This window comes from Rhea americana, unplaced genomic scaffold, assembly GCF_003343005.1.
Source record: "Rhea americana isolate MKP2758 unplaced genomic scaffold, rheAme1 scaffold_322, whole genome shotgun sequence".
Taxonomy (NCBI): Eukaryota; Metazoa; Chordata; class Aves; order Rheiformes; family Rheidae; genus Rhea; species Rhea americana.
The window spans coordinates 602,175-612,670 of NW_028186449.1; the positions used below are offsets into that span (position 1 = coordinate 602,175).

Sequence of the window (10,496 nt, forward strand, 5' to 3'; positions counted from 1 at the left end):
CGTGCCCCCACCGCGGCCGGCCGGCCGGCAGCGCCGTGCCTTGGGCGGGGGCGGCTGCCGAGCCCTCCCAAGGGGCCTGTGCGTGCGGGTCCCGTCGCTGCGAGCGTTGCACAGCTCCTGCCTCAAGCGCCTTAACTTCAGGAAAGATGCGTCCTAGATGTGATTAACGACTCGAGGCAAATACACCCTTCAGCCCTTAACRTCGCTGCCACCGTCTGCCCGGTGATTCACCTGTAGCTGTCAGAACAGGGAGAGGACATGGCCTTGCTTTTTTTATTGATCTGGGGCAGAAAAAGGCAGAGACCATTAGAAAGCAACACACTGTTATTCCTTCATTAATWACATCCTAAATGAGTAAAAGGAAAAAGTAAGAAAAACATGATGTTAATCATYGTGGTCATTGTTCCCTTTTTGCTGCTGACCACATCGTAGAATTCATATTCATGACCATATCATAAACGAYGCAAGGGACTAATCAGGGAACAGTTTTTCTTAATAAAATCCATGGCAAAGATTTTACAAAGATTTCTTTGGGGTTTTGGGGTTTTTTTTCTCTATTTGTTCCTCTTCTGAAAATCAAGTCAGATCTCCTTAACATATGTCAAATTACACAGCCAAAAGTTGAAGAACTCACAACCACTAGATTCTTCTAAACACGCGGAACCCAGGTATGTAGCAAGAGTCAGTAAGTGCTGGCACAGCTCTGTGGAGAAGGTGGCGGAAGTTGGAGCAGGAAGGCGCAAGGACTGAATAAGGTAAGAGTCCATCTTGAGAGCTTTACTGAAGTATTCAAAACAACTGACTGTTTTGTGGGTGAGACAGGTTTTCCTCACCTCCATCTTAGCCAGCAATTACAAAATAGGATGATTTGGTGCAGAGTTGTCATTACGTACAGATTTCTTGGGGGAAGAAATACTTACAAAAAGGACATTGCAGTGCTCAGCGATATACCTATCTACTTATATGTAGTGGTCCAGGGGAAAAGTAGAGAATTCCTGAAGTTGAAAAAAACCTAGAGGACTGCTGGGGCTTTGGGAGCCCAAAAGGAATTGGGCTGAGCTTGGATAGCAGGAAGAACTAGAAATAATTAAAGTGAAGTGGTAAACATTAGAATGAGAAAGACTGGGAGACTGGATCGAAGAAATAAGCAGATCCTTTTGAGGGAAAGGAGAGATGAACAATATAAACTTCTTTTTTCTGCATAAAGCATTAAATTTCCACTATGCAATCTATTATTTTTCTCCAAGCAATCGCTGATACCGTTATAGCCCACAGTACTCAGGATATTTGAAGTATACAAACAAGAAGCTGAACCAAAAACCATTTGTCAGATAAATTTGTCTTGTTTGCTAATATGGTTGTGTATATTCACAAGCAGCTGGGGRTAAGAGCCACCAAAAAGCTGAGAATTGCAATGAATCTAAAAGCAAGCACTTTTTGGCAACACTAAAAAATAAGACATTTAACTGGGAAGTTTTGGAGCAACTCTACATAGAAAAGACACCCTCACACACATCACTTAAAAAAGGAAAAAGTCTGCAAGGACATCAGTGAATTCATCAGGATAGAAACTTTCTCCCTCAACCTTGTTGATGCAAGGACCTAGCAAACTAGCAGGCTAGCATTATCAGCCCTATCTGATACTGAGCATTTTTCTTCTCATCAAACAGCTAAAGCATCACAGATCTGGAGTGGAGAAGAAAAACAATACTGGGGGGGGGGGGGGGGGGGGGGGAACCAAATATAGGTAAGTGCCACATAGTAAGACATGTTTTCTTTTATCCCAAGTTTGAAATACGGTGTGCTGACCTGTGATGCAGCCAGTCTACCTCTGAAAGGTCTTAACATATGCCTTTCTGATTTTTGGAACTGCTTGTTAAATTTTGCAGAGTGAGATTACAAGCAGCCCCTTGCCAGGAGCATTTACACCAGACTGGYTCAGCTACAGACACCACATGATCTGGCAAATGGTTGTAAACACATGTTTTTATACCTGCATTATGTAATAATCAGCTGTCCTCCTTTTGTGTGGGCCTATCCCCTCAAAATGGGCCCTGCTGGTGAGRTCTTCTTTCATAAATAATGAGAGGGAAGTAGGGATTGTTACGGAAGACTTACAGTTTGTCTCAGAACTGTGACATGAGATTTACTGACTGTCTGATACACACCAGGGACATCATTGTTCCCTTATTTACATGCTTCCTATTTTCATATTTCATTAATGAAAATGTAATTGAGAAGCTGCAAGGTAAATTAAAATATATACAAAAGGAGTATTTCAAGGATAACCTATATACAAAATGGACTTTTTAACTTGATCTTACTAAAAATATAGGTATAGGATCTACCTCTTAATTCCTCTCTCATTGCAAGATTTCTCCCAGCAATTAGAGAACATAAAGATTTTGCAAGCTTCCTTCAGGTCTCAGTATCTGAATGTTCGATTTCATAGATTACCTTACGGGAGAGTTACATAGCTACCTGAAAAGACAATGGGAATTCTATGTCTTAAATGCCCATAAAACTCTTCAAAAATGTATGACTATTTGCTTTTTATACCTGATGAAAATATTTCCATGTGTACTTTTGGCAAAGTACCAAACCGTCAGACTCTTGGTTTGGTTACTCCTGAAAAATAGAGATAAAAAAATAGCAAATGGAGAGGAAAAATGCAACAGCACCACCCTGCTGCCATCTCTTTGTCAAATGGATAATAACAAAACTTCTGTTAAAAGAAATGCAGTTATGTAACCTTCAACCAGCAGATAGATTTTGTAAAAGTCAGTTGAAATGAAAAAGTTAAAGAAATTTTTTTTTCCCAAATTCAAACATGGCTATTTTCAACTTTATTGAAAAGGAAATAGAAAAACAATAAAATTGTTTTAACATTTCTGTTAGTGACAAACAGAACAGAAGTCCATACAGCCAGTGGAAARGTAAGCAAGAGTTTCATAGCAACCATAAAAACGTAAGTCAGGAAGAGACATCAAGAGATTGTTTACTCCAGTGATGACAAAACTTTGGCATGGGCACCAACCCTATAACTGACACAGGTTTGTGTTGGCCCCAGGGCCTTGYAGTCACAATGCCTTTGGCACAATCTGGCACTAGACAACAACAGTTTATTGTCAATCACTAGTCTAGTCCAGCCCCTAGGACTAAGATAGGTTTGAATGTTTAGAAAGTGTTACTGGCCGATATTTGTTTGTCATGTTCTTTAAAATCTCTGGTGAAGATTCCGTAAAAGTTGTTCCATGGTTTCACACCTGCTAGGACTCAGCCAAAATAATTTTTGCTGTAGCTGAAGCAGATTTCTTCTTGTCTTTCTYCCAGTATCCATTAAAAACAATTGATTGTTGTTGTCTTAATAATAGCATACTACATAGGGAAAACTATTGTTTTCTCCAAAGCTTTTCTCTTCCAGACTAAACAAACACAATTCTTTCAGCCTTTCAGCATATATCACTGTATGTSCTTTCTTCTGTGTAAGAAATGAGTGTAACAAAACTCAATATGAGACCTTATGGAAGGAGAAGGTGACACATTTTACAAAACCTCTAAGTAGACTAAATTTACCCACTCATACTCATTTTCTCAGTGATTTCATTCATTCATGCTCTCACTCTCACATCTTCACAAGAACCAAGACGTGTTCAAGTGGTCTGTCCAGGATCAGTTGTGTGCAACACAGAGGATGATAGACACCAGGTATTGAGTCTTCATCACATCTGCTGGGTTTTTCTTGATTTGCGATGAAAAACTGTTTTTTGACAGTTTTTTTTTGTATGCCTCAGAAGTCAAAAGCTACTATGGCATGATTCTTTTGCGTCAGAATTTTATTTACTTCCTCCTCCATAAATTTTAGACAAGCCTGACTGCTATTTGTTTCTCACTTTGAATTTCTTATGGCTATCATTTGTTTTCCTGTTAGAGTGAAAGGAATGGCGTATGTGATGTGCTGTAACCTTRTTCCCATTTTCATGCTGTTATTGTAGAATCTTCTACTGACAAGTAGTCTGCTTTGGTCTTACTGGAGTGCAGGCTTTCTGGGCCTGATACAGGCAACATTCTTCAGTTTTACTGTTGTGTATTGTATTCCTGGCTATAAATAYGGGACATTTTTTTCCACATTTTTTTTCTGCTGTTTCTTCTGGTTCTTACACAGATACAGTCGTTCATAGTTCATTTCCACAAACTTAATATTTCTATTACAAGTCTGTACACTTTCTTGCATTGCCTAACCCTTTCTTAAGGTGCGGTGACCAACAGCAAATACAGAATTCCAGGTAAGAATGCATCCTCACCAAAAGTTGATTGCTGTCCTGTTTTGACTATGATGCTCCTGCTWACAAATCTCAGAATGACAATTACTTTTTTTGCAGCTGTATAACATTATCARTTTGTATTTGTGTTGCATTCTGCAATAAACTGTGTATTAATTTTTGCAGTTCAGTTCTTTCTCAGACTTTTTTCCATTTTGTATTTCTGAATTTGATTTTCTGCTCTTAAGTGGGCAATTTTGCCATTGTTTTTGTTACATTCCTTCCTTTAGTCAACTCTCTCTTGTTAGTCATGATAATTTTGAACCCAAATCTTCTCTTTCACCATGCTTCTGAACTGCTGAGGTACAAAATGTATATGGCTTAAACCATAGTCATAGCAGAATAAAGACCACAAGCATCAGAAAAGCAGAGAGTCAGCAAATTTGCAGGAGTGGTAGGTTAAATGTACTTAAAAAATTTTGGATGGAAAGAGTTTTGTGAGAAAGATATCAGTTATTGAAATAAACTGTATTAAGGCCATTACAGCAAAACATTTTAATGCTAAAGATTGTGAAGAATAACAGGAGATAAATACCACTACCGGAGGAATTCTTTAAGACTATGAAAATGAAGTTGGTCCACCATTGTGGAATTCTCTGCAGAACTGGGAAGGCACTGTTCTTTTTAATTACATTCTTATGTAGAATGAAAGAAGTAATTTTCATTGAGTCCAAGGTGTGCTATTTCATCTTACATAAAACATAAACCTTTTTAATAATTGCTGGGATATTTTACCTTTGTGATTTATAAGTGAATTTTAAAATATCATTGGAACAGTGTGAAACTTAGTAACAGAAAATAGTGTTTGAAATTCTGTGTTAGAGAGCCTGAAAAGTCCCTKTTCTCTTGTAGAAATTAAATTGAGAAATAAAAACAAATAAAATGTTCATCCACCACAGGAAATTCCCATGAGTAAGTCAAATTATTCAGAAATTTACTACACCAAAAGTCAGTAAAAGATGGTTTAGGAGAACATACTTCCAGTTCACCAAGCCATATATTTTTCCTGGTACTGTGAATTGCATGCTTACATATTGTTCAAGTCTAGCAAAAAATTAGTGTAAAGACTCTTAAATTCATTTTGTTTCACCAAGTTCTTTTGATTTTTTTTTTCAGGATGTTTCACAGATAGGGAGAGCAGTGAAGCATTAGGGGAAATTAAATTACTCAGACCTTCTACAGTTCCAGTATTTTGTTTTACTTTGGTCATATTTCCAGTTGTACTTAATCCTCCCAGACTTCTTAATTCTCATTCTTGCATGCAACCTCCAGTCTGAGATGACAACTTCAGTCTCTTTTGCCCTCTATTGAAGTGAATTGGTAATAACAATTGCCAATAAAATGTGAGTTGCAATATGTAAAAGAGGATATAAATAATTGATCTCAGACCAGTGGTGTGTATAATTACTTTATGTAGCAGTCTCATAAGTGCTGCCAAATCTTCTACTGACTCCTACCTATGTGTTCATTTTACCTCCTTTCACTATCTGTCCTTAGTTTGGGACATAAACATGGCAATCTTTTTGTCTGATATGTTTAGCATAGATCTTTTAACTCTTAGGAAAAGTAATGGCCTATGTGTGTCTTAGAATAATAGACTTGGTGTTMAAATCATTTTATTTTTTCAGGACAAATCATCACTTTTGAACCAAATGATTCAAAATATTTGAATTTCAGGAAGCTAATGTTATTTTTTCAGGTGAAGTATGAACAATAATATATAATCATTTCATTTGCAGTATACTGCATTAATTTTATGATATTTTAATTCCATTTACAAAAATCTTTTTTCCATATCTGTCTGGATATCCCTAGATCTACAGGAAAGGCTCTAGCAAATCTTGTTTGTTCTTCAAGAGAGAATATATTCTCAGTTACTCTAGCTTACCCTCCTGCAGTTCAGTAGACTACAGACGTGACTACAGGCAGATGCTATGGAAAGCAAAAACACCTGCACTAGCTTATTAGTTCAGGTACTGTACATCACTAACACAACTACTGCTTTCCAAATCTATACTACTACCTTTGCATGGTGTATCCTTTGYTCTGGGGATTTACCAAGCTGCTTCGAATTAGCTAGACATCAGGGCATCATACTCAATTGATAGGGAAGGTATGGCCACACATGTGACTGCAAATAGATTTTGTCTTAGTGCCTTGAGAATGTGTAAAGAGCTACATCTGATATTGACCTGAGCCTCATGCAGATTGCTGAAGTATTTTGAGTAATGTAGTGAAGCATTACCAGGTCCAGGCACAATCTGGATGGGAAAGTAAAGGAAGAGGAGTACATACAGCCATAGCATATAACTGAGTGTTTGCATTGCACGATGTTAACAATGAGATCTATATTCCTAGAGGAATATAAAGAGAACTTATTTTGTGATAAATATGCATATGAGAATTTATAAATGCTAAGGTCGGAAAGGGGTATTACGATACAGTAAAACTCCCTGGGTGTTGCAGGCTACATCCCCTCTCCCCTCCACCATCTCCTCTTATTATGGTGGCTGATGTGTCCCACACTGCAGCTATTGTTCTTTTTTTTACTGCATTTCCTGAGTGATAAGCAAATGTTCACTCCCTGTGCTTTCAGAAAGGCTCTGTGTTTGTGGTAACAAAGTACTTTCAGTTACTGCTACTGTACATCTCCCCTATCAGTTGCCAGCACAGATTTTCCATTAAAAGTTGAAGAGGGAGAGAGAAAGAAGAATTTTGAAATCAACTCCACAATTAGATACGTGAAGAGTTAATTTCAAAATTCTTCACAGCACTTTCAAGGCTAATTTGGTTTTATCCTGTGGCCACGAAACAGGATCTTAAAATAACTTGTCAACAACTGTATCCTGCAGGGATAGAATAGGACCTTCTGGCTTTACTGAAAAACCTGGCAATCAAGCTTCATAAAGCTTTACTTATACTTGAAAGCATGCATATAAAGGCACAAGTAAACACTTAGCAACAGTTTGATTAATGTTTATGTTTCTGATACTCAGCAGTTCCTCACAACAGGTTCAGCAGGTGGTCTTTTTGTAGTGAGAGGCTTCAAACTCCTTTGGCTCCTTCTCTTCCAGTAGAAAGGAAACAGCTTTCTGCTATTGCTGGATCAGACATTTTTTTCTGTCAGCATGGGTGGTTCTGCTGCTGTGGCTGGTCTTCATAATTTACAGTAATCCATAATCTAATGATCAGTAACATTCTTGTTGCTGAGTTGTTCCACTGTTAGATAGATGCTATGTCTGTACATGTTTGTGGTCATGTACTTACTGTACACATCAGTTCTCTGCAGACTTTTGTAGACTCCACAGTTCACGATGTGGGAGAGCATTCTGTGACAGTCAGTTTTTAATGCTGCAGAGAGCTGGAAGAGAACGTATGTCCACATCATTGTGTGAATTCTTCTTCCTCTATTCTGCAAAAGGGAATGCAGTTTTTTGCCCCCAGTTCTTCTCTCTCTACTCTGCCACATTATCTATCATTGTATTTCACTTTTGCTCCAGGAGGGAATGATTTTGTTAAGGAGAACCTTGAAACCCCCTCAAAGATGTGGTAGGAGGGGTTCCTGTGTGTGCTGATTGGGAGCTCCAGAAGGAATACTGATGCGTTCTGCAGTGTCTCTAGTGCACTTGAAAGAGAGATTGGTTCTTTTTTTAACATATCTTACATCCCTTGAAAAATCCGAAATACAAAAACACTTAGCATTATTTACTACAATGAAGCATTTAAAGTATAAATATGTATATTTACAGTGTGTGAGAATTTCTTAACTTCAAGCTACAAGTCAGTTTTAAGCAACTTCTTTTTTCATTCTCTGTGTCATTTTGGCCTTTTATTTTCTATCAAAACTAGCTTATATAAGCCTTAAGATATTAATTGGATAAGATCGGTATCATTCACTAGACAGAAGTAAAAGAAACATATCAGGCTCACTAGTGTCAGAAGGAAATTGGGACCATAGATTTATTTAACTTTGCCTTGCTTTGTGTTTCACACTTAACTATAATTTTAAAGTGAGGAGTTTGAAATAATTGTTTCTACAGCTTGTCACTTCAGACTCTTCAGTACAGCCTGCTTCATAGCCAGGAATGTCAATGCTTTCTGCTGTTTGGTATCCCATTTTGTTACAGTTTCCTCCTTTGGCCACTTGCCAAAAAATCACCTAGGAAACCCAAGTACCAGTTACCATGGTCACTTAGAAGAGCATATGTTTTCTTSTATTGCATTGTGTATTAGTGGTAGGAAATCCATGAGCTTTTTCCCTGAGTAAGTTCAGTAGGATTGGACTTGAGATGAAGCTGACCTTATTTCCTCTATGAAATCCCCAGTGAAATCACTGGAGCTGCAGAGTGTAAACAAGGGCAGAATGTGACTTTATATGAATATGCTCACAACTGAAYTGTAAAATGACATCTTCTAAACAACTTTCCTTTGACACGTTACCAACCCAGAGAAACTCAAGAGTAAGATAAATAAGATTAAAATAGAATCTTGTTCTCCTTCAAATTCAGGTGCATAAAATTCATGAACAAGAAAAAAAAGGCCTTTGAAATAGTTCATCTGAAGTTTGACTTGAAAAGCACACAAGAACACAGAAACAGCAGTAAAGGTATGCCTGTCCCAGTATCCTGTATTCAGAAATGGGGATGTCTATGGAAAAAGTATAAGGAATAGCAGAAACATTAAAAGAGTGTTTTTTCTCTTCTCTCCTGAATCCTGAAATCAACCAACTAGACTGAAGCACTCTAGGATCAAAAACAAATCATTCAGATGAAAAACTCTTTGACATCCCCTAAGGAGAAATAGAAAAGTTGCTCAACTTGGTGTGTAAAGACCTGAAGTTCCTCTCCTTTGTGACCAAATTCACTGCAGCAGAAATATCCTCACATCAGCTGTTTCCTGAAGCCAACAAATTATTCAAATGGCACATTCAACCTTTCTGCCAGGAACAGCCAGGGGAAATACATAATGCTCTCCTGGGACCTGACCCTCCTCTTTTCCAGGTAAAGTTTGTCATCTTTACCTTCCCATCTAAAAACTAATTTGCTTCTGAAAGGTGCTATACCTGTATATTTCCTTACATGGACAAGATACCTAACTGCAGGGTGCAGGCTGCTGATGAATGGGTAGACCACAAAATGATCAGGGCCTTACTGTGATCCTACARAGTACCAGAAGATCTATTTAGCGTGTTACAGCAGTTCTCCAATCTTCATTTTTAAGCTGTTATGGTTGTTTGGTGAACAGTCACTCTGCTCATGGCAATTGGAAATGGATGCTTCAAAGAAAGAAATATTTCTCCCCATTTAGAGATAAGACCCACATTCTSAAAAGTAGATGCAGTACACCAAATCACTGTAACTCCTGCTTCTTAATTCCCACTTTTCCTAATCTTCCATGCTGGAGCAAAATTGTTAGAGAGACAGTGAAATCAAAGTCAAATACCWCAAGAACATTTTCTTTAAATTTGATGTTTTATTATGGGGATGCGAGTGGAGACACATCACTTCCAATGCATTCAACGCATTTTCACAGAAGGATGTGAATAGATTTGGGCTTATTCTGCCCAAGCTATAAGCTGACTGGGTGCCAGCCAGCCAGTCCAGAAACTCTATAGCCATGGTAGCATGACGTATTGCTGTCTCTGAGTAAACATACCTGTGAACCCCAAATATCCCTGCAGATTCTTTTCCACATTATACCGAAGTATGCGGAACCTTAATTATGTGGTTGCTTTGGTCCTTTCAAAGGCAGGTTTAAATCAGAGCACTCATTTCGCAGAATTCACGTTGTTTGGGGCTCTCTCTGTCCATACTTGGTAGCCCATTAAAACATGCTAACTCTCACAGCAATGTATTCATGGCAGCTACTGTTCAATGATCAGTTCCTCRGTATGTAATATGACTCCAGAACACTTGGGATGCTTTTCTGTATTTGTATTGCTATCAGTGACATTGTTTCTCCTGAAAGCAGATGACGGTTTTCAGTAACTATAGCTCAAGTGAAGCATTCACCTCTGTGTTGATCAATTTGGTGCGTGTCCTGCAGAGTCTTTGATAGAGTTACAGCCTTTTACTATTAACAAGCAGGAGGAAAACCAACTCTGTTTGCATCAACCTGCAAGTTCACTTCAGAAATATCTCTCTGCACTTGCACTACCTACTTATTTGCAATTTC

General features: G+C 38.1%; 1 long non-coding RNA gene across 1 annotated transcript; it reads left to right on the forward strand.

Moving 5' to 3' along the window:
- The first annotated feature begins 59 nt into the window (after positions 1 to 59).
- On the forward strand, positions 60 to 9,544 carry LOC146592640 (uncharacterized). Its single transcript, XR_014896541.1, has 3 exons — positions 60 to 755; positions 8,831 to 8,928; positions 9,054 to 9,544. It is a non-coding gene; the product is annotated as an uncharacterized LOC146592640 (long non-coding RNA).
- The last annotated feature ends 952 nt before the right edge of the window (positions 9,545 to 10,496 follow it).